The sequence below is a fragment of the Felis catus genome, chromosome E3, assembly GCF_018350175.1.
Source record: "Felis catus isolate Fca126 chromosome E3, F.catus_Fca126_mat1.0, whole genome shotgun sequence".
In the NCBI taxonomy this organism is placed as follows: Eukaryota; Metazoa; Chordata; class Mammalia; order Carnivora; family Felidae; genus Felis; species Felis catus.
Genome location: NC_058383.1, coordinates 9,326,858 through 9,351,057, shown reverse-complemented (window position 1 = coordinate 9,351,057; position 24,200 = coordinate 9,326,858). Strand labels below are relative to the sequence as shown.

At 53.7% G+C, this 24,200-nt stretch overlaps 1 long non-coding RNA gene across 2 annotated transcripts in view; it reads right to left on the bottom strand.

The window, feature by feature from the left end:
* The window catches only part of LOC123382563, a 53,915-nt gene that overhangs the window by 26,267 nt on the left and 3,448 nt on the right, over positions 1-24,200 (bottom strand). The window contains exon 4 of one of the 2 annotated variants that reach the window (XR_006591123.1): positions 14,022-14,315. This is a non-coding gene — a long non-coding RNA (uncharacterized LOC123382563). Of the gene's footprint in view, positions 1-7,442; positions 14,316-24,200 lie in introns of those variants that run through there. The other variant, XR_006591122.1, reaches the window with a different exon arrangement.

Below are 24,200 nucleotides of genomic sequence, written 5' to 3'. Positions count from 1 at the left end.
CAGACCCCACTCTTCCCACTGAGTCTGTCACACCCTCCCCACACTTTGGGCCCAGCTCAAGACTCTCCTCCAAAAATACCTCCCAGATTGCTTCAGGAGCCTCCTGAGGGCCCAAGTCCAGCCAGTCTCAGAAGAAGTTTTAGGCCCCTTGACCCCTCCCCACACCTGCCTGCATGGGAGGACAGTGGCAATGCCTTCAGAGTCCCTAGGCCCACGGCCAGCCAGGAGCACCCCAGGCACATGCTCATCGCTCACTGGAGGATCGACAATTCCAGGTGGCCTCAGACCATCACCTCTGGTCTTATGTGCCCTGGGTGGCTTTGCACAAATCCCCTGGAGTTGAGGTTCAAGGGACTATTTTTATCTTCCAGTTCCAGGCCTTTCTCTCCAGTGAGAACAGGATTATGCAATCACTCAGCTTCCACCGCATGTCTGGTGCAGTCTCTTGCAAATGCCTGCTGGCCGCTCATGCTTGAATCCTGCCATCCTTCTGGGGCCTACCCACATGTCTCACACAAGTGTCACTGTGGGCTCTGGGAGGTAGGCCAAGGAAGGAGACTGTTGAATGACAGGGTAAGCCCAGGGTGACGGGGCTGTGAGGCATGCCAGGCGAAGGAACAGCCTCGGGGTTGAGGGGCATGAGCTCTTGGGACAGATGAGGGCCATTGCACTGGGTCTTCAAGTTCAGGCGCACGATCATGGGTCTACCAAGGTGTGTGACTCAGTAGATATGGTGGTTTAAAGATGGCCACCAAGGGGCGCCTGGGTGGCTCACTCGGTGGAGCATGCAACTCTTGATCTCAGGGTACTGAGTTCAAGCCCCACGCTGGGTGTAGAGATTACATAAATCTTAAAAAAAAAAAAAAAAAAAAAAAAAAAAAGATGGCCACCAACTCCTTGCCCCTCCTCCCATCTAGAGGTGTCCCACCTTTGAATATGAATGATGAAGCAATTCTCTAAATGGAGTGGGGTGGGGGGTGGGGGAGGGCACCTGGGTGGCTCAGTCAGTTAAGCGTCCATCAGCTTAGATCATGATCTCCTGGCTTTATGGGCTTGAGCCCTGCATCGGGCTCTATGCTGGCAGCACGGAACCTGCTTGGGATTCTCTCTCTCCCTCTCCCTCCCTTTGCCCCTCCCTCACTCATCCTCTCTCTCTCTCTCAAAATAAATAAACTTAAATGAATGAATGAATGAATGAATGAATGAATAAGTGGAGTGGGGTAACTGCTTTGACCAATAGAAAATGGGGACGGTTATGTCGTGCCTTCTGAGGGAGGGCCTTAAGAAATTGGCAGCTTCTATATCCCCTTCTTTGAAGCTGGCGTTTTCAGAGCCCTGAGCTGCCATGTGAGAAGTCTGATGACCCTGCTTGGAGATACCACATGGACAGACCAGAGATTATTTGCAGGAGAGAAAGCAAGCTGAGCCTAACCCTCCAGCCATCCCCACCGGGGGCCCCAGACATGTGAATGAAGGTATCCCTGACCTTCTGGTCCACAACCCATCCCTCAGCTGAAAGCCACCCCATGAGGGGCGCCAGGGGGGCTCAGTCGGTTAAGTGTCAGGCTATTGATTTCGGCTCAGGTCAAGATCTTGTGGTCTGTGAGTTCAAGCTCCATAACGGGGCTCCTCGATGACAGGGCAGAGCTTGCTTGGGATCCTCTGTCTCCCACTCTCTCTGCTCCTCCCATGTGCGCTCTCCCTCAAAATAAATAAGCTTAAAAAAACCCCACCCTATGAAAAGTGGGACCCCATTCAAAGCCTTGTGGTGCAAAAGAATCACCTACCCAAGCCCTGCCCAAATTTCCAACCCCCAAACTTGTGACATGTAATAAAATCGTCATTATTTTGAGTCATTACGTTTTGGAGTATTTGTTACCCTTGTAGGGTAAGTCTGGAGAGAGGCTCAGACACGGAAACATTTAATAAGCATTTAAGGTGGTTCTGATGCAGAGGGTTGAGGGGACACTTGAAGAAGCACCAGAAGAGGGGAGCCTGGGTAGCTCAGTCGGTGTCCGACTCTTGATTTTGGCTCAGGTCATGGTCTCAAGGTTCATGGGTTTGAGGCCTCTGTGCTGACATTGTGGAACCTACTTGGGATTCTACCCCTCCCTCCCTCCCTTGCACACGCACTCTCTTTGTCTCTCTTAAAAAATAAGTAAATAAATAAACAAATAAACTTTAAAAATTAAAAAAAAAAAAAAAGGAGAAAGAGGCACCAGAAGAGAGGGACTAACTCTAAGGTCAAGTGCCCCAAGGTACAAGTCTACATCATATCATACAGAAAGATAAATGGACAAGGCAGAGCCAGAGAAAAGAGGAGCAGAGTAGACTGAGGGGCAGAGAGGCAAAAAATTAAAATTAAAATTAAAAAAAGGGTGGGGGGGGGGGAGACAGAGAGCAGCTTGAAGGCAGACAGAAAACTAAACAACTCGATTCAACAAGCAATGACTCTCGCCTTCCGTGGCTGGTGTGGGAGATGCAGAGACAGGCATGACCGGGTCCTGCCTTCATGGAGTTCGTGCTCTAGACACAAGATGGCACAGAAAGAGGGTGGCAGAGGCACAGCAGAGTAAGAGAGAAAGGGCAGCTGTACTGACAGCTCAGAGCCCGGAGCCTGCTTTAGATTCTGGGTCTCCCTCCCTCTCTGCCCTTCCCCTGCGCGCGCTCTCTCTCTCTCTCTCTCAAAAATGAATGAACATTAAAAAAAATCAAACATGGAACTACCATGTAATCCAGTCATTCCACTTCTGGCGATGTGCCCAAAAGAACTGAAAGCAGGGACTCAACCAGATATTTATACACTGATGTTCACAGCAGCATCACTCACAATAGCCAAAAAGTGGAAACAACCCAAATGTCCATTGATGGATGGATGGAGAAACAAAATACACTCTATCTACCATAAAATAGTATTCAGCCTTAAAAAGGAAGGACATTCTGGGGCGCCTGGGTGGCTCAGTTGATTAAGCGTCCGATTTCAGCTCAGGTCATGATCTCACGGTTCATGAGTTTGAGCCCCACATTGGGCTCTCTGCTCTCAGCACAGATCTGTTTCGGATCTTCTGCCTGCCTCTCTCTCTGCCCCTCCCCTCCTCTCTCTGAAAAATAAATGAGCATTTTAAAAAGTATTAAAAAAAAAAATAAAAGGAAGGGGCGCCTGGGTGGCTCAGTCGGTTAAGCGGCCGACACCAGCTCAGGTCATGATCTCGCGGTCCGTGAGTTCGAGCCCCGCGTCGGGCTCTGTGCTGACAGTTCAGAGCCTGGAGCCTGTTTCAGATTCTGTGTCTCCCTCTCTCTGACCCTCCCCTGTTCATGCTCTGTCTCTCCCTATCTCAAAAATAAATAAAAACGTTAAAAAATTTTTTTAAAAAATAAAAGGAAGGACATTCCTACACCTGCTACAACATGGATGAAACTTGATGACATGATATTAAGTGAAACAAGCCAGACACAAAAGGGCACACGCTATATGATTCCTCTTATATGAGGTTCCCAAAGGAGACACATTCACAGAGAACAACAGTAGAGTGGCAGGTGCCAGGGCACTGAGGGGAGAGGAGACAGGGAGTTAATGTTTCTTGTGTACAGGGTCCCAGTCTGGATTTGGGTGATGCCTGTACAGCATGTGGACGTACCTGATGCCACTGAACCGTGCACTTGAAATGGTTAAATGGTAAATTTTATGTCATATATTTTACCACAACATTTTTTTTTAAGTTTCCTTATTTTGAGAGAGAGAGGGAGCATGCAGGCTAGCAGGAGAGGGGCAGAGAAAGAGGGAGACAGAGAATCGCAGGCAGGCTCCATGCTGTCAGCGCGGAGCTCAATGTAGGGCTCGATCTCACGAACCGGAGATCATGACCTGAGCCAAAATCAAGAGTCAGACACAACCGACTGAGCCACCCAGGCGCCCAATAATTTTTTTTAAAGGAGGGTCAGAGGGGAAAAGAGTGCTGGGCAGGGAGATGCTATTCTATACGGGGAGGTCTTTGAAGGGTTCATTGGTCAAGTGCGATTCAAGTAGAGATGTATGTTCCAGGGGAGAGAGAATGGGGAAGGGTGGGCACGAGACGGGGGTCCGGGACCTGGGCCAGGCAGACACCATGGAGGTGAAGAAGGCAGTTCCAGGAGGTGGAAGGTCTGCAGGGAGAAGGGGAACCAGAGGGAGGGCTGGAGGCCTCACAGGGCTCTGACTCGGAGGCTGGGCTTGGGGGTGGGGGTGTAGAAGTGAGTGGAGCAGGGACCCAGAATGGAGTAGGCAGCACCTCCAAAGTCTTAACTGAAGAGAGTGTAATAAAGGGACAGTGCACAGAGCTGCAGGTGGGGATATCAGAACAAGCCAACAAGGACAGAAGAGCACCCAGATTCATAGCGGTAGGAGCCACCCCCAGTAGGCCTGATGTGCCACAGGGAGGTAACAATGCCAGAGCCTGGCCAGGAGCCCTGGAGCTGTGGACAAAGAGCCACTGGACCAGAGCTAGAGAAGAACTCAGTAGGGGAATAAATACCTAGCTTCTCCCTCCTCCTGTTCTTCATTCTCCTGGTGACACTTCCCCTTGAATGAACCCAATCAGTAGTCAAGGGCAAGGGAACCTGGGTAATCGGTCTGCAGAGGTCAACCTCCCAAGGCCTGGAGGAGGGCAGAGAAGGGAGCAAAATGGACCCAGAGGGGCAAATGGAGAAAAACCAGCACAGATGGTGATGCCGTTTGTTGAAATGAATACAAGGGAAGGAGCCCTTTCTGGAAAATTAGCTGGCTGGTAGAGAGCCCAAGGTAAAGGCTTAGTCCTCGGAGGCAGGGCAAAGGAGTACAAGGCATGAGGGGGCTCCTGGGGCTGAGGGGCTACCCAGGTGTCCAGGGTTTGCGAATCCCAGGTCTGGTAGAATAGAGGGCCTAAGGGAGCTGGGGAGGCTAGCTTGAGCCAGCTGCAGGCCCCCCTCCCCTTTTGTCCTGAAGTACCTCCCACTGTGAAGCCAGGGGGGCAGTGTCTGCAGAGGCAGCTGAGGGGAGGGCAGGAGGAAGGGTGCCCAGCTAGGGCAAGGTGTTCCCAGACACTAGTCCCAAACAGTTGAGGTTTAGGCCAGGGCTGGTCAGGAACCAAATCAGTGTGGTGAGGTTTCATAAAGCCAACTTGATTTCATCAAAGGAACAAGCTTCTCTCTGAGGATGCCCCAGCCCTGCACCACCTCTGGCCTCGCCTACTCCCCCTCTGTACACTCAGCCATGGCTCCCCAGGCAAGGCCAGGCCTGTGGGCCCTTCAGGGGCCCTCTCCCAGCCCTTGATCTGTCTACAGCCTACTCTGCTTTGGGAGGCCCAGCCAGGCAAAGGGGGCAGGAAGAGGGAGCACACTGGTGCTAGGCCAGCCCAAGGCCCCAGCAGATGAAATATTCATGCAGCCAGAAGGCAGGAGACCAGCAGAGGACTTGCCCCTGGGGCCATGGGTCTGTGGTAATGACAAAAGCAGCTGTAGCTCCTCTCCCCGACCCCAAGCTTTGTTCTGCAGACTGGAATGGGCCTGCAGTGCCAGGATGCAATCATTCAAACACACTCCAAAGACCCATGTGGATGAAGAAACTTGGGAGAGTGGGGAAGGGAGGAGGGCACAAACAGACACACACATAGACAGATTGGGCACACATGCACATAGACCTGCACAGACTTACAACAAACATACACTCCATCCAGGGATGATTCTCAGGGTCGTATACATGCCTTCTTAAAACCTACGCCCCAAGAGCCTCACCTGCCTCACCCTAGTCTGGGTGCCGCTCAAGTCTGCTCTGGCACTTCCAGCCCTGTTGCCTGGGACAGGAAGCTTCCACCAGGACACCACTAGTGGGTTCCAAGCAAAGGCCTCCTCCACGTTCCTGGCTTCCACTAAAGAAAGGTCTCCAGGATTCCAAAGCCTCTTCAGGAGCCTGCCCTACCCCTGAATTTCCTGCACTCAGCTGGCTCACTGTTCAGTCAAAGAAAGAAAGGTGGAAGCTGCAGGACGGACAAACCACCCCAAGGTCTTGAAGAGAGTAACCAAAGGGTGACTTCGACTCACAACTCCAGACGCCCAACCAAGCACCACCAAAGGTCCAGCGATTCCATTCCCAAATTCCTCTACCAGTTACGATGGCCCTCCCCCTCCACCCTTCCCAGCCTCTGTCCAGCTACCAGGATGCGCGATAAAAGGGGCCTCCTGGGACATCTCCTGGCCGGATCCCAGGGCCCTCTTAGACACCAGCTGCTCAGTCAGTGTCCTGGCGAGAATTCAGGATGCCGAGTTCTTTTTCCAGTTCCAAATTAATAACCTCCCTGGCCCCGGGCGACTCTGGGGACTGGAGTGCTCCCACCCGCAAGGACTGGACCTGATGTAACTACGGTGAAGGAGAGTCCAAGCCGGACGCCCAGTCCCTGGCCTCCGCTGTGGGGGGCCCTCCGGGCCTGCGGAGGGCGCTGTGGAGGCCGGACCGCTCTGGCCGGCAGGCGGGCAGGGAGACCGCCTCCATGGTGGTGCGCTGTCCAGCATTTCAGCAATCGGCGGCGGCGGCGCCCGCGGGGAGACGGAGGGCGCGGGGCCGTGGGGGCCGCGGAGCTGCCCTGTCGAGTCGAGCGGAGGAGGAAGCTGGGACTAGCGGGGCCGGAGGGCCTGGCTTCAGCACCCGGCGGAGCGCGGCGGCCAGCGGGGAGGTGAGAGCCCCTAGTGGGGCGGGGGCATTTCCCAGAGGGGCTGGGGCTGGGTTGAACCTCGGGCCTCCACAGTCGGACAGGGGCTCGAGGTCCGCAGGCCCGCGAGCAGATGGTAGATTGGGGGACTGCAAGAGTGTTTGATCGAGGGTGCCAGGCACCTGGGAAACAGAGATGAGGAACATTGTGCATTTCACTGAGAGGAACGGAGAAAGTGGGAACCCTGTGGGGTCATGGGCAGGACTCCCCTGGGCATAAATGGCCATGGCCTGGCCCATGAGGATGTTAGGGAGACGCTCAGCTGCAGCCCAGTTGCCCTCCCCCAGCTGAGGAGAAGGACCCGCTCCCTAGGGAAGGGAGAGATTAACGCAGGGACCCTGTGGAGAGGCTGGTCACTGGGAGGGGTGGAAGGCGCAAGCCCCCACCTGAATGCTGGGCTTCTGTCCAGAAGGGGGTGGCAGCATAGGGGACAGCCTGGCCCCTTTCCCAGCTGCCCAAATGCCCCTAGGGAGGCAGGATCTGGCAACGAGAACTGGGTCTCACACAGGATGGCATTTACTCTCACACTGGGAAGAGGATGGAGGGCACAGACGAGAAAATAGCCACCAGGAGTTTAGGGGGGGGGGGGTCTCTGTGGCCTCTCTGAATGCCCAGGGAGAGTTTCTGAAGCTCCGAGTGGGCCCAAGCTCAGAGCAAATTCCTGGTAAAAAGGAGAGATAAGAGAAGAGACGCAGCCTCTGCCTTGCATCCTCTCCCCCCCACCCCCCCTCCCAGGGCTCCTGCCTGGGCAGTGTTGAAGCTTCCTGCAGTTCCTGCTCCTGGCAGCAGGTCCATTGTGGGGATGGGTTTGGCGGGTAGAGAAAGAAGGGCACCCAGGTCTGGCCTGGTACTCCAATGCCTATGCTCTGTCCCAGCCATGACTTCTCACTCCCCTAAGACCACACTCACTTGCCCACTTCTGGCATCAGAGGGCCTGGGCTGGCCTTTTGTCCTGTGTCAAGGGAAAAGGCAGGAACTTAGGCGGAGAGCAGGGCAGGAGCTGGAGAGTTTCTCTGTGCATCTTAAGGTCATGGCCCCGACATGTACCAAATTCTCCCCCAGCCAGAAATAGGACCAAGCTGGCTAGGAAATCGCTCCCACACATTACCAGCTTTTTGGTTCCTTAACTTTATGCCCCATCCCACTCTCCTGTGAGGGGTGGAGGAGGAATTCTTGAAGGGTGAATAAAGACTTGATTGGATCTTAAGAGGTGGGGGGTAGGTGGGTAGGGTGTCATGGACTCTGAAGTCTGAGAGACATGGGTTCAAATCTAAGCTACATGACTTCAGGTAAGCCACTTAACCTTTCGGAGCCCGTTTCCTAATCTGTAAAACAGGTGTTATGTTAACAGTGTCTACTTGGCTATTCCAAGAAATAATCCAGATAAGGACTGAGAAACTACTTTGGGGCTGTAAAATTCTGGGGGAGTGTTTGTCAGTTGAATGCAAGTAAGAATTTCTTAAGGAGGAGCTGGATAAAGGTGGGAAAGTTCTTAGCATTGTTTGAAGCACATCTTTCTCTTCCCAGAGGAGGGGGACACTGGCTGAGGGCCTTGGAGCAGGCTCCACGCTTGGCACAGTGCTACTGTTGATTCAGTCAATCCTCACAAAAACTTCAGGGAAGCCATCGCTGTCCCTATTTCACAGCTGAGAAATGAGACTCGAGTAGCTTTCCCAAGGTCACGAAGCACCCAAGCTGTCTTCCCTGGGTGCAGCTGATGACCTGTCCCAGCCCCTTGATATCAAGGCCCACTTAAATGCCAGTTTCTTGATTCATGATGCCCGCTTTCCAGGTGGGGAGCCTGAGGCATATGAGTGAGGGTGTGCAGTGCAGTGAGGAGCTGACTCCCCCAAGGTCACTGGGATATTTGGAGGTAGAATGTGCTTTGAACTGGCCAGCTGCGTGCCCCCACCACAACGCACCCCTGCCACTGTCACGCCTGCCAGAGGGGGAGTCTGGGTCTGGCAGGCCCAACTGCTCACTGCCGTATCCACTTCTCACCTCCTCTGCCTGCCAGCCTCTTGCTGACCTCAGCAAGCCAGTGACTGCCTGTTCCTTTCTGAGCGGTTAGCCCCCCCCCGCCCCCCCACCGAGATGGGGCCATGGTCACAAGCCACTGCTAGTACTGCTGGGGTCAGCCTCCCCTGCTGACTTTTCTCTTCCTCCGCCCACTGCTTGCTGCCCCAGGGGCAGAATCAAGGCTCCTCCTGTCCCAGCAGCCATCAGGGGTTCTGCTAAAGAGATGAGGGGAACTCACCCTCTCCCTTGACTCCTTCCCATATTCTGAGCCCCTGCCATGGACCTGTCACTTCATGTACGTTGCTTCACTTCATCCTCACGTAACCCGGTATCAAAGGTGGCCTTGATCCCTTTCACAGAGGAGCAAAACCGGGCCTGGAAGTGATGTGACTTTCCCAAGGTCACAGAGCAAGGTCTTGGTGCAGCCCACACCCACTGCCGCAGGGGCCCAGCGAGGCTTCCACAACATCACTCTGTCCTCAATTCCCCAGGCTCTCCTGAGTGAGGGTCAACCAGGGCACTGTGGGCCGGCGGGAGGTGGGAGGAGGTGTGTGGCACAGGCATCTGAAGGGCTCTGGGACAGGATCCCAAGGACCTTCCTTCTGGGCCCATCTCTGACCCTGGCTGCTTGTGTGACCTTGAGCAGGTCCCTTCCTGTCTCTGGGCCTTGGTGTCCTCAGCCATAAAATGATGGGGTTTGACCGAATGACCCCCCGAAAGCCCTGCCATCGTGACGATTTTAAGATCTCTCTGCCCTATAAATCTGTGTGTCGGGAAGCCCATGGTTCTATTGGCAGAGATAGAAGTCACCGCCAAGTGTTTCAAGGTTTGAGTTATTAGTTGGAGCTGAGATTTAAAATTCACCTGTCCCTCCCAGCTACGAACTTGGGGTCTTAACTAAAGGGGGGGAACAAAGCTTGGAGAGGCCCAGTGGCTTACCTGGAGACCCCAGATTCTTTGGCTGAGCCAGGATTTAGCCTTCCTGGCCCAGGACTTGAGGTGACCTGCAGGGACACTGAAGGTGCCCTCCACACGCCCCCCAGAGTTGTTCACCAGACTCTAGGAGGCTTCCAGGACACACATACACAGGCCCCAAATCCACGGAAGCAGCAGGAGTGCAGTGCTTGAGGCTTATTCATGGTGTCGTGGGGAGAGGGAGGGATTTTGCAGCTGATGCTCTAAAGAGAGGATGCAGGGCCCTGTAGAGGGAGTGAGTCTGCCTGGTGACTAGTCCAGTCCGAGTGGGGAGGGAAAGCCAGGCAAGAAAGGGAAAAGTTCCTTCTCAATTCTAACACCCACCTGGGCCCAGCAGAAAGGTCAGGGGCTCAGAGAGGTGGGAGGATCAGAGAGGGCACTCAGAGTGGGTACAGAGAGGAAGGGGGGTGGGCTGCTCTATGGTGGGGGTGGGGGGGAAGAGGTCAGTGAGAAGGTAGGAGGCCCAAAGGAGCTGAGGGGGCTTATGACAGGCTCATCACCAACAGTTATAGACCCCAGCCTGGCCCAGGCTAGGTTTTTCACTGTGGCTTTGGTGCCTGCTGACACCTCTGGGTTCTGCCCCTTCTCCTTCTTCTGGGTCACGAGCACAGGAGGGTGACAGCTCCACCCCTAGAGGCCAAGCCCTGTTGACTCCATGTCATCCAGAATGGGGGGCTCAGGGGGCCTGGGCAAGTGACCAGGTCCAGGCTACCCAAGCTGGCCCTTGGCCTGGGAGAAAGGCCACAGTGGCCATGTGTGCTTTGGCTTCAGAGCAGCCCCCGACCCCCAGGGACACCCCTGTCCCCAGCCAAAAGCCGCCAGCCCATCCACCTGCGGCACTGCTTCCTGGGCACTCAGCCTGGCCTCAGCCTCCTGCCGCCCCCAGCCTGGCCTCTTGCCCACCGCAGAGGCTTCTGTGCCAGCTGGAGCTGGCAGGCAGAGCATACTTCCCTTAGCATCTTGCCGGGGTCTTTGAGGCCTATGAGGCGGTCTGGGCCCAGTGAATCGAACCCCGGGGTGCAGGCAGCTCACTGAGCTGGGGAGCTCTTGGCCTATCTATTTTATTCCTAGCTTTGAGTATGGCCTGTGGCTCCGAGACCCCTCCCATACTGAGCTCCATCCCCACCACCATCCCCCCAAACTCCCCGGGATGGAGACAGGTAGATAAAAGCAAGTTTCATTGGATTCTTGTGATTCTAAACATAGTACACCTTCCTTGTGCGAGACGACCTGAGAAGTAGAGAAGCCAAGGAGAAAATGGAAATCATCTGTAGTCCCACCACCCAGAGATAGCCACCGTGAACATCAGAAGGTGGGGGGCGGGGGGAGGGTATTTTTTCCAGGATTTTGTCCATGTGTTCATAGATACATAGAGTTTAAAAACCGGGAGCACACTGCTGAGGGAAGCCAGCATCCCATTTTTCACTCTATCATGAGAATCCTCTGATGTCTTTAAAGATTCTTTAAAAAGCTGGCTTTTAGTGGCCATTTGAAGGCTGGACATGGGAAGAGCCACTTCCCAAGGGAGCCCGGGAGACCTGTGGGGAGAACCTTCCACCACCACCCCCCCTTCCCTCTTAGGTGGAGCACACCTTTGGAGTCTGCTGGCTGTGGGTTTCCCTTGGTGAGGATGGCTTTGGGCCCTGTGACAGTCAGCCCGGGACCAAGGTGGGGAAGGCCAGAGCTGCTAAGGGGAAAAGAGGAGCATGTGAGGGTCATACATCCCCCAGGAAAGGTGAGAACCTGAATCCAACAAGACCTAAGAAGAAAGCTTAGGCGATTGCCAGTCTTCTGGACTCTGATCTCATTTGGGCCCCAACCTCCACGACCACATCTGTTTCCTCCCTTGTAAAATGGACGTAATGCTACCTGCCCCCAAGTGTGCTATAAGAAGTGACTCAGGAAAGGATTAAACCCAGTGCGCTCAGTGGCCATCATCTGAGTGTGAGACCACACGGGCAAGATCTACTGAGTGCCTCCTATTTTCTGGGTCCGGTCTGAGCACTGAGGACACAGGTGAACCAGACACCAACCCTGAACCTGAGGAACTCCCTGACTAGTGGGAAAGGCAGGCATGAGGGAACTGACATTGACGACCTGTTGAGGTTCTGCCAAGGCTAAGATGACCATGGTGATGTGGGCAGCCAGAGGAGGCTTCTGGGAGGGGGGCATTTACGTTGGGCTTTCAAGAATGACAGGGAAGGTGCCAGACAGAGAAGGCTGGGGCATGACACCCAGAGAACAGCATAGGCACAAAGGTATGAAAAGTCCTGGTGAATAATCTAATGCAGCCGTAGCACACAGGGAATGCCTGAGAATAAACGGCGGAGGGCAGCCCAGCGGGGAGTGAAGAAGTCCCAGCCAGGTCGAGAAATACCTTAGGAACCACTGTAAGAGCAGAGGATTTATTTGGAAAGCAACAGAAGTCATGGGAGGCTTTGTAGCATTGTCATGAACTGGTCAGATCTGCCCTTTAGGAAGCCCACTCTGGCTGCACTGGGGTGGAGGGAAGGATGGAAAGAGGACAAAGAGGCTGGGCGTTGGGGGGAGGTGACTGCAAAGCGGACAGGTACCGGAGACACGCCTCTGGGAGATTTGACATGTATGTGTACGTGCACGTGCACCAGGCTAGACTCATTCAGGGAGGAAGAAAGACCCATGGGCCAGGGGCAGGGCTAGAATGGGGTGGGCAGCCTGTCCCCGCACCCAGCCCCAGCTGCTGGCACAGCCCTCGGGATCAAACAGAGAACCCCAGGCTGGGGGAGCGGGCTTCAGGGCTGGGAGAGGAGCTGAGCCACCCCTTCTCCCAACAGGGTGCCACTTCTGGGGACTTCTGGGACGGGAAGGAAGCTAGGACACCCAGCAGGTCCTGCCTCCAGGCAGCCCTGTCCCCCCTCCCTGTCTGGGCCTGACACATGCTTATTGGTCTTTGTGAGCCATCCTTTAGTGTCCCCAGAACATCTCTCTTCTCTGCCTCCAAATTCTCTCTCCCTCTGTCCCCCTGCTCTTCATGTATCAGAAAGCAGAGAGGATCATTCGCTCATTCATTCAATCACTCATTCGTTCATCAAACTTTTGCTCAGCAGCTCCTCTCACCTTAAAAGCTCAATTATCATTGTCATCCCCAAATTCTGTGCTAGGCACTGGAGAAAGGGAGGAGCATTCCCCAGCCTGGTGGGGAACAAGGCCCATAAACTGGTGAATGTTTTGACACAGAATATGGGTTAAGGGGGGAGCATTCCAAGGACAGCTAGGGCCCTGGCGGTGGGGGAGGTTGCCTGCCCAGTGGACTTTGGGGCCAGCTTCACAGATGGACTTGCTAAGAGGAGTCCAGGTTTGCCAGGGAGAGGGGGAGAGGGGAAGGCATTTTTGGCAGAGGGAACAGCATGTGCAGAGATATGGAGGGAACACCAGGCACTTGGGGAACGGCATGGCTGGAGAGTCGGGGTCTGGACCCAGGCTGGGGAGGGAGGCCTCACGAAGGGCCACAGTGCCGGTCCGGGGAGCCTAGCCTTTCTCCTGTGGGCAGCAGAGAAACCATGGGATGTTTCCAGCAGGTAAGCGAAAGGCCAGAGCTGTTTCGGGAAGGTCACCACTGAAGGGCAAGCATGATTTGAACAGATGGAGAGAACTGGGGGCCTGCGGTGTGTTTTCAGGACACGGGTCACATGGCCAGGGGCCTCTCCTACTGTAGCTCAGCTCCTCCCAACCTGGGACACTCAGAACCACTGCAGCCATGGTCTCTAGGCGTAGAGTACCCGCCTCCGGATTTCTAGAACAGTCCGTGGAAAGCAGATTCCTGGGACCCACCCAAAATGATGGATTCAGAATCTGTGTGTGGGGCCTGGGGGTCTGCAGTTTTTTAAAGCTCCCAGGTGACTGTCCATGCTAGAGTTGAAAACCAGCGCCTTATCACTTCGCATATGCTGTTGCCTTTGCCTGGATGCCCTTCCTCCCTCTTCTTCTACCTCTTCGAATTTCAGCCTCTGCTCACAAGTCTTCTGGACAATACCTTGTTCCAAACTCTCCTCCCTCCATGTGCTCCCGAGTGTCCCATGCTACTTCCTTCTCGGCCCCTTTTACATTCTGTCCTGGCGGGTCATTTAGTCACCGTGAACACTCATTTGGCATTTCCCACTCAGTCCTCAAAATATCCTATGAGGTAGCCAGGTCACAGCAGGGGATACTGAGGCACAGAGAGGTTAACAAGGTCACCAACATCGCCCAGCTAAGACATGGCAGGAACAAAGAGGCTGCACCATTTGATGGTACCCCAGGAGCTCTCTGAGGGCTCTCTGCATTACTCACCGTTGTAGGTCCCGGGTGCGAACACGGGGTCTGGCATATGGGAGGTGTTCGGTTTCCACATCTGAAGGATGGGCTTAAGGATGACGAGTCCCTTCCAGGGCTACTCTGCAGCTCGGGGAAGTCCATGGCCCCGACAGGGGTCGAAGCAGCGAGGTGCCCAGTCTGGAGCGGGTGTGGTGGCAGCAGAGGCAAGGACTCCTCTCTGCGATTTTAGAGTGGAACAGTCTTCCAGACAATAGGCCTCTCTCCCTCCTCTGCTGTGCTGAGGTGTGGCCTCTCCCACATAAGTCAATCCTGGCCAGGGAGCAGGGGAGGGCATGTTACTGGGGTGGGATCAGACGAGGCCCTGACGAACATTCTGGGGCTGATGGCAGAGCAAGGTGAGACTTGGAGAGGCTACAGCTGCACGAGCCGCCCCCGCCCAACCTGACCTTAAGGGACTCACCCCTTCCTGGAGCAAGGAGAGCCCCCCACCATTCCTGCCTCCCACCCACAATCCCTCAGGAGCCGTAGGTTATTGTCAATGATGTTGTTAATTAACTGCTTAATTAACTATTTAGGCTAATCAGATTAATTGACATTAATTGGCTACCATTTGTCAAGGACCCTGGAAAGCTGTGCCTCTCAGAGTTGACGTGTGTGACTGGGGCTGAGCAGGGGAGGCAGCAAGGAGCTGTCACAGTGCCGCAGAGCTGGGGGAGCAGGTGGCAGGCCGTGGCAGGACCAATGGCACCAGGACTGTGGCTCTCAGGGCTGAGCCCGTGAACTCCTAAGTCTGGCTCTTTATACTTCAGGAAGTGCATCCCTCTTCCTGCCCCTCACTTGCGTTAAAAAAAAAAAGGTCTGATGAGGGACCAGAGGGAAAAGGGAGATGCTTTCCATCCCTAAGGGCTCTAAAGACCTCGGAAGGGGGAGAGACCTTAAAATCCTAAATAAGCCATGATATAAGTAGGTCACCACAGAACAACTGCGGGATGGCATGCATGTATTCAGTTAAAGGAAAAAAAGGACAGATGAGCAGGATAGGGTAGATGAAATGTGCACAATATTAAATGTGATAAAATGATCAGATTTGTATTATTTAGTCAATTACAGCCCCCAAAACCCACAGTACATTTTTGTGCCTGTTTTAAAACACAACTTACAGTTTTAAATTATAGCACTTGAAACAAAAAAGAAAAAACTACTATGAAATGCATCCTACGTTTTGGAAAAAGAAAAAAAATGCCAACCCACTCAAAACTGGGAGTGTGAATTTGTCTTCAGAGTCGTTCTCTTAAGATTAAATGGCTCCCACATCTAGTGCAGCGCTGGGCTGGAAGTTGGTAGCCTTGACTTTTTCGCTGACCCCTTGAGTGTCCCTTCTCCTCTCGAGGATCCCTGGCCTGTCTTCCTGAGAGAGTGTGTATGTGGAGCACAGGAGGTGTGAATTTCGAGTATTCTGGAGATGAATACAAATGTGGGGGGAGAAAGGGGTCCATTTTTGCAGGAGGGTCAACCTGTCATGATGAGGGGGGTGGCTTCCTGGGTAAGAGAAGGGCTTTTTGACAGAGATCTCTAGCTTGGTAAGGGAAGACCTGGAGAACAAATGTGGGGTCTCTCTTCTCCCCTTACTGCCCGATCCTGCAGCCCCTGGGGGAGGAAGGACCAGGAGAGACTGGAGGCTGTTGCCTAGCAACGGGAGGCGCATCTGGATCGATGGGAATGGCAGGCGAGGCTCCAGCCCCCAGCCCGGCTCTCTCTTTGATCTCACCCGGCCCAGCAGAAACCTGGGGGGGATGCCCAGGGCAGCCTGCTTGATTAGAGCTGAGTCAATCGAGGGAATTTTCCATAATGAGATTGTGTGGGCAATGGAGGCAGCTGCCCTGGCTTCTCCTGTCACCCTCCCCAGTGGGTGGAAGGGGCTTGTCTGTCTGTCCTGCACACACCCCTCTGGCTGATTACTCCTGGAGCTGCACATCACCAGCAACTTTGATTCTTCTAAGTCTTGCACTGCCAGAGACTCAGAGCCCAGCCCTTCCCTGGCCCCAGTAGTATCCAGGCTCCTGACACTTTGTCCAGATGGGGAAACTGAGGCTCAAAAAGGAAAAGAGATCTGGTCACACAGCTTCTAGCTCATCTTGCCCTTCCTCGGCCCAGCTCCTGGGTGTGAGCCTGAAGGATCAGGTCCTTGAGGGGAGAAGGGGGCAAAGGGGATAATGGAAGCTGATGTCAGCCCACGGGCTCCTCTGACTTCACTCCACGTTCAGCCCCAGAGGCCAACTAGGAAGAGTCCTCAGAGAGCAGGGAGTCCTGGCACACAGATGCCTCACCAAGGCCACCTGGCTTGGACCCTCCCCAAGACACAGAGATCACCTCTCTGGCAGCCCATGCCACCAGTGACAGGTCAGCCATACAAAGCTTCTTTCTCAGGCTCCCTATGCCCGAACCTCAGATATCCATTCTAACTCAGGCAGCCACAGGGACACTGTCTGCTCCCTGGCTGAAGACTGCAGCTCCCGAAGGCTAGCGAGGGCCCGGAAGAGGAGTAGAGTGGGCTGAGTGGGATGCGTTCCTTTGTTCCACTAGGGTGAGGGGAAGGGAGACTAATGAACTCCTTGTTTGTGTGGTCTCAGCACTGGTCTACACATGTCTGCCTTCCGGGTTGAACTGGTCGGCGTTATTGTCAATGACCAGTATTACACGTCCTGCTCTGGTCCACTGGTCTATAATACTGATCTGCGTGGGTCTGTGGGTTCCCGCACTGTCCACTGTTGATGTACCCAGTCTGAACTCCAGCTTCAGGCTCTCCATGGCCTGTCCTGGGCTACACTGGTCTGTACCGGATCTCACCTAGGCTGAATTGCCTATACTGTGTGCTCCTCTGTAGGGAGCAGAAGGCCGAGGCCTCCTTGTCTCTAGGGACCGGTCACCGAAATCCTCTGCCCTGGGAACCCAAACCAGAGCCAACAGGAGCAAGGACAGAGGTTCTGGGCTGATAGGCAGGGGCCTGGGTCCCAGGGCAAGTCCTTTGTATCCATTCAAGACAAGCTAAACTCCAAGGTTTACAAAGTATATGACAATGTGACCTCTGTGAAAACATGAGCACACGCAAAGTCTGGGCATACTAAGAGCAGTAACCAGGGACCTTTCCTGCTGAGGTCTCTGGCAGTGGTAAAAACAAAAAAAAACCCAAAAAACAAAAGGAGTGAGCTCCCCGTCAGTGCAAACACAGGCTGACTTTCAGCGAAGTGTCACAGATGCTTTAATAAAGGTTCACAGCTCGGTTGCTTTGTGCCAAGCCCTGTGCTGGGCACAAGGGACACAAAGATGGATGTTACCCTTGGAGAGCCCTTGGAGTCACTGCCCTCACTAGCCCAGGGAGCAAACAGTCACAGTAGGACGAAGAGAACTGGAGAGTAGTAGCCAGTGGGTAAGGCTCTGAGAGCACAGCAGAGGAGCGTCCCCCAGTGGAGGTTGCAGAAGGCTTCCTAGAGGAGGTGATGCTTGCGCAGAGTCTTACAGGAAAAAAAAAACCGGAAAGGGAAGGGCATTCGGGGCAGAGGGAGCAGCATGGGCCAGGGTGTTCTTAGGTGGACCAGAGTGTCATGCGTCTGAGACACAGGGTACCTGGACAGATTGTTCAGGACCCAAGGGCCAGCTAAGCTGCCTGGGCTTTGTCCTGTGGACTGTAGGCTTGCCCGCCCTCCCTTGCCTGCCCTGGACAACCCATCCTGGCTCTAGGGACTCAGATAGCCCGGCCGCATCCATTCCATGGCAGACCCAGACTGCAGGGAGGGGACAGCTCAGAGCCCTGCCCGGGGCCCAGTGCAGGGCTTGGATGGGGGGGACCGGAGTGGGACCACGAGTGAGCACTGCAGCCTAGGCTGTGGTGCCAGCACCCCTACGGGCCAGGCTGCCGGCCCCTCCTAGAACCAGCCGTCCAGGCCCAACCCAGCCAGACCCAGCCCAGGGGCTCCAGCCAGAGCCTGCCTCTGGCTCCAACAGGGGCAGCAGGAAGCTCTGACTGCTGAATAATTGAAAGGAAGGCTTTCAGCGATTCTCCCTCCCCCCTGCCGCGTCTTCTCGAGGGTTGGGTAACAAATAGCAGTGCCAGCACCTCCCAAGAGAGGCTCCAAGGCAGGGAGGAAGCTCACGCTGCTAACCCTCTCGTTGCCAGGCTGGCTGAGTACTTCCTCCCAGGCCTCCTGCTGCAGCAGGCACTGGTCTCAGTGGGTGGCTGGCTGTGAAAAGCCGCCTTGTTGGCCCGTCTTTACAAGTTGGTGCTGATTTGGAGAGGTACTCATCTACCTGGTCCCGTTCTGATTTAGACTGATCTATATGCCTTACTGGTTAACTCACGCCTGTCGTGGTTTAGACCGGTTGGCATCATTTATGGGGAAAACTAGCGGTTAACACTTACTCACAGAACTTACTGTGTACCCTTAATTTAAAGGTGAATTACGTCACCCCTAAGCAGGGGAGGGGTGTAGGTATTTATATGAATCCCATTTTACGAATGAGGAAACTGAGCACAGAGGTTAAGTCGTTTTAAGGCACACAGTAGGTGACTTGAACACGGGCTGGCTCTTCGGCCACTTGCTGGTCTGCGCCTGGCTAATGTGCATCGGGCTGTCCCTTAGGGCCAGACCGCTCCATCCAAAGGGCAGGGATCACCAAGAGTGAGGGCACTGGGCGGCAAGAGAGAGCTTTCCAAAATGCAAATCTGACCATGACCTCCCCAGCTCAACAGCCTTCACTGACTTCCTATTGCCTGCAGGGTATGATCCTAGCTCCTTGGTTCCCACCCCCCAGCCCCCTGGCCCTCTGTGCTCAGCCCTGCACAGGCCTATGCTCGTCCCTCTTTCCTCTCCAAGCCTTCTTCCCACGCACCCCCACACTGTGCCCACAACTTCCTTCCTTCCCTTCTTTGTCCCACCAGCTCCTACTTCCACTTCAAGATCTCGCCTCCGGGAAGACCTCCCAGCTATGCCCCTCCCCACACACCCCAGCTCAGTTGATGTCTCTGCCACATCTCCCATCCCAGTACTTATCTTGCTATATCATAGGCATCGGTACATTTTCGCCTGCATCTCTTATCCTCTGAGGAGCCCTGGAGGGGCCACTTGCTGAATAGCTATGACACGAATGAGTGACCCGAACCTAGAGCTGAGGGTGCTGTTACCTGGCCCCGTGGCCCGTGGCCCCCAGCCCCACCCTCTTGCCTGGGCAGCATAGGTCTTCCAGTTTGTTCCACCCACTACTTGATTATCTTTACCCCCCTCCCCATGCTCATGCTTGCGGGCTGGAGGTTTGGAGAAGGGTCCCCACAGTGAAGGGAGGGGTTAATAGCATCAGTGCCAAGGGTGGGAGGAGGCTAGAGGCACACCTGGATTCCTCTGCACAGTGGAGATGGTGTTTCTTTTCCAGCTTCATAAAATATCTTGACACACAATTACTGTTGCACACTTCCTTCCACAAAGACCTGGACCCAGTTTCACAACCTAAGCACCTGGGTTTCCTGTGGGTAAGGTCTGTCACGTTTCTGATAGCCACCAAGAAATTTTTTTCCTCCAGGAAACTCAGGAGGCGTGTCCCTCCCCACCGCCCTCTCCACACACCGGGCTCACCCTGTGTTCACAGACCCCGCCTGCACCCCATCATGCAGGCCATGCCATCCTGCCCCTCCTAGTCCCAGGTCCCTGGACCCTGCCGTGTCTCTGCCCTCAGCCCGTGCTTTGCCCTGCCTGTGCTCCCCCTTCCTTACACGGACAAGACTCACCCTTCAAAGGGCCAGTTCAAACATCCTTGCCTTTGTGAAGCCTTCTCTGAGCATCACCAGCAAAGACAGGCCCTCTCTGGTCTCTCTTTTTGCTCCCCCAGCATGGAAATCAGGCTCTGTCTTCATAACAAGCATGTCACTGAAAGAATGAATGATCCTACCACGTCATCAAGTAGGGAGTATTGTCTTCAGTTTACAGATGAGAAAACTTGAGGCTTGGGGAGGTTCAATGACTTCCCTTGGTCACCCAGACAGAAGCGGTAGAACTGGAATTCAGGCTCAAGTCTTCTGACTCTGAATTCAGAGTCTTCTTGTCTACCCCCCATCCCTGTCCTGGCCCAACAGGAGACAGCAGAAGGACCTTACTGGCAAGATGGCGGTTAAATTGTGCGTGGCCATGGATCTAGAGCTTGCTTGAAGCTGTGGCCTGTACCTTGAGGGGGTGGTGGCCCTGAGTCCTGGCACTATCGCTGGGAAGGTGAGTCTCTGGCGCGCAGGGGCAGGGAAACGAGCCCCCAGGAGAAGGGTGCTGTGCTCTGGGCCAGATAGGTTTCTGAACCCCAGGAGCAAAGGCAGCCCCTGGGGGCCTGCCTTGGGGTGCCCCAGTGCTGGGGGCTGAGAAGATGGGGAGGGGGAAAAGTGGCCTGTAGGGAGGGAAGGGAAAGCGGCTGGGGTCAGTCCGGCAAGCCCCCTGGAATGGTGCCCATCCCCTGCCCTGGCCGGCCTCTGCCCTCTCCTCCCTCTACAATTAACTCCCTGGTTCACTCTGGGGTTTCAGTCTTCCCGATGTAATGACAACCCCCAAATCAGGCCCAGGTTATGGGCTCCCAAGTGCCAGACCCCCTGACCTGAGGCTTCCTAGACATCTTCACCCAGATTTCCGGGGATTCCTCACACCCACCATGTCCAAAAAGAGGACAGTCAACAACCACCAGTATTCGTTGCACGCTAGGCACCCACTGTGATACCGTTTCCCAGGGGTTAGTCCTTTACAGCAAATCTCTGGGGAGGATGCTATCATTAGTTCCATCTTACAGGCAAGGAAACTGAGGCACAGAGTTTCAGTCACATGACACTCAGCTCATGAGTTCCCAAAGAGCCACCCTGTCTCCCCATCAAACCAGAGTTCCCCAGGACAGGGCCCACGCTCCCCCTCAGACGCATATGTGTCCTGCAGCCACCTCTCCCAGGCCTGGCCAGGCCGCTACTGACCTGAGCATCCTACCCCTCTGAGCCCTGGGGTGAGTGATGATCTCATTAGCTGAGAGGCCTCCAGCCCTGTCAGCAGACTGGACCCCACAGCACAGAAGGGCTGCTTCACTTTCACTTAATCTCTACCAGAAGAACTGGACTTGGAGGTACCAGCAGCCAGAAAGTGTTCCATCCTGTTCTCAGCCAGGCCTCAGCGGAGCCCGGCTTGGGTTGAGGAAAGGAGGCAAGCCCAGGGACTCAGTCAGGGCTCTGGCCCTGGAGTCACTTCCTGGCCAGCAAGAGAGGAGATGCTCCCCTGCCCGCCGGCATTAAATTAGAGTTCCATGACTTCATGTGCATATGGGTGTGGCTGGCCCGTGGGACCTGACCCAGTGCTGAGGACAGCCTCGGGGCTGAGCTCTCGAGGTGGCTGGTGTGGCTCTGACCACTGACTACATCAGCAGGAAGAGGATGGGCTGAAGGCTTGGCAGTATATATACGAGTTAGCATTACCTAGATTTCTGGAGTAAGAAAGGACCCACGGGACCTTTGAGTCCAGTGTCCTCATCGTCCAGAGAGGGAGAGTGACTTCCTCGGGGTCTCACAGCCAATCAGCAGCAGAGAAAACATTTCCCATTTTCTGCTCCACCTCTAAAGGACTCAGTGTGAATGTCCCCAAGGACCTCAACATGTTATGGCTCAGGCCCCACATCTGCCTGCTTGACCCCCACAAGCTCCTCACTCCCGACGCACCCCTCATTTGCCCTCCACGCTCCCCATCACAGTAAATGGCCTGCACCATCCATCCGGTCTTCCAAGCTAGAGACCCACTGTCATTCAAGACACTTCCCCCTGTCCTACATCCAGCCAGTGATGGTCCCGCCAAATCTACCCATTTCTTCCTTCCTTCCTTCCTTTTCTTTCTTTCTTTTCCTTCTTTCTTTTCCTTCTTTCTTTGTTTCTTTCTTTCTTTCTTTCTTTCCTTTCTTTTTAAGTTTATTTATTTATTTTCAGGAGAGGTACAGAGAGAGAGGGAGAAAGAATCCCAAGCAGGCACTGCACTCTCAGTGCAGAGTCCTACATGGGGCTTGAACTCATGAACCATAAGATCATGACCTGAGCCTAAATCAAGAGTCAGACACTTAACTGACTGAGCCACCCAGTCGCCCGCATCCATTTATTTCTTGAATTGAGGTCCAGGCCTCATGTGCTTTAGTGTCCCTGTCTCCAGCCCTGCCTCACCCCTTCTGGGAAGCCATCCCTGACCAACCAGGTTGAGCTGCAGAAACTCCTCGAATCCTTTGATCACACTACACCACTGGTCTCCCAACCCAGCCCATGAGCTCCCAGACTTTCATGGGGTAAGGCCCAGAGTAGATGCTGGGTGGGTATTTGCTGAGCGAGTATAATGTCTATCTTGTGTTGGAACATTCCTGTGATGGGGAATTCACTTATCCTGGGATGAAATGAACTGCTTAGTTGTTGTTTTTTTTCAAGGTTTGATTGCTAGGAAAAAAAACAAAAAAATCCTGTCTCGGACTTAGCTGAAGTCTGCTCTAGATGACTTCCCTGCAGGAGCCCAGATTGTCTAGGTCTTTCCTCTTCTCAGTGTGATCGAGGACTCACTCACAGCATCAAGGGCACTCGAGAACTTGTTAGAAATGCAAATTCTCAGACACCACCCCAGACCTACTGAATCAGAAACTCTGAAGCTGTGTTTTAACAAACCCTCTGGGTGACTTTGACGCCTAATAAAATTTAGCACTGCTGTTCTAGACGCCAGCCCCCAACTGCCGGTCCAGAGATAGTCTGTTGTCAGAATCACTGGGCAAACATTAACAATGCCCCAGAGACTTGGATTCAGTAGGTCTGGGGTGGGTCCCAGGTAGGATAGACATATAAGATATAAGACACCCAGTTAAATTTGAATTTCAGGGGTGCCTGGGTGGCTCAGTCGTTTAAGCGTCTGACTCTTGACTTCAGCTCAGGTCATGATGTCATGGTTTGTGAGTTCCAGCCCCACATCGGGCTCTCTGCTATCAGCACGGAGCCTGCCTCAGATCCCCTCTCCCTCTCTCTCTCTCTCTTTCTCTCTCTCTCTCTATCTCTCTCTCTCTGCCCCACCCTCGCTCTCCCTCTCTCAAAAATAAATAAGCATTAAAAAAAAGATTCCCTCTTGGGGCCCCTGGGTGGCTCAGTCGGTTGAGCGTCCGACTTTGGCTCGGGTCATGATCTCACGGCTCGTGAGTTCGAGCCCTGCATCGGGCTCTGTGCTGACAACTCAGAGCCTGGAGCCTGCTTCTGCTTCTGTGTCTCCCTCTCTCTCTGCCCCTAACCCACTCGCATTCTGTCTCTGTCTCTCTCGTAGATAAGTAAACATTTTTTAAAAATTAAAAAAAAAAAAAAAAGATTCCCTCTTAAAAAATTTCTGAATTTCAGATAAACAAGGAATTTTTTTGGTATAAGTATGCCCCAAATGTGAAATTCATGAATTTCTAGTTTAATTTTACTGTGCATCCTGTATTTTCATTTGCCAAATCTGGAAGCCCCACCTCATTTTAACAAGCTTCCCCACAGATTCAGCCAGGTTTGGTTCAAGTATTTCGAGATGGGGATTCTGACCACCTGTATATTCTTATCACCTCCCCCTTCTAGACATTGTGTTTTTGTTGATGTAGCCTAAGAGAACACGCACTTCTAGCACCACGCTATGATACTGACTCAAATTGGGTCCGTGACCATTGAAAAACCCCTAAATCCTTTCTAAATACGCTGCTTTAAATTATGTCTATCCCATTTTTAGAAAGTGAATTCAGGATCCAGTTTCCAAGTGAGGGATTTCTCACTGTCCTGCTCAACCTTCTTCAATTCCTCCCATCTTTCCAGCCTGTTGAGTCCTTCAAGAAACTGATTGTATTTAGAAGCTTTCTCACATGCTGTCGTCTATGAATCTGATCATCAGATTATCAATGTTCCATCCAGTCGGTGGTGAACATACTGGATCAGACATGGGTGAGGAAAGAGCCCTGTCCTGTGGTCCTTCACTAAATACCTCCATCTAATGTGACATCAACCCATTAATCAGCTCCCTTTGAGCACAGGTCAATCTATCCGCCAATTACAACGGTGCAGAACAGGATATTAGTTCCAATAAATCGCAATCTTTCTCTCTCTTTATGCAATCTCACAGGGATTCCATAAAAAATAATGTCAAATGCCTCTCAGAG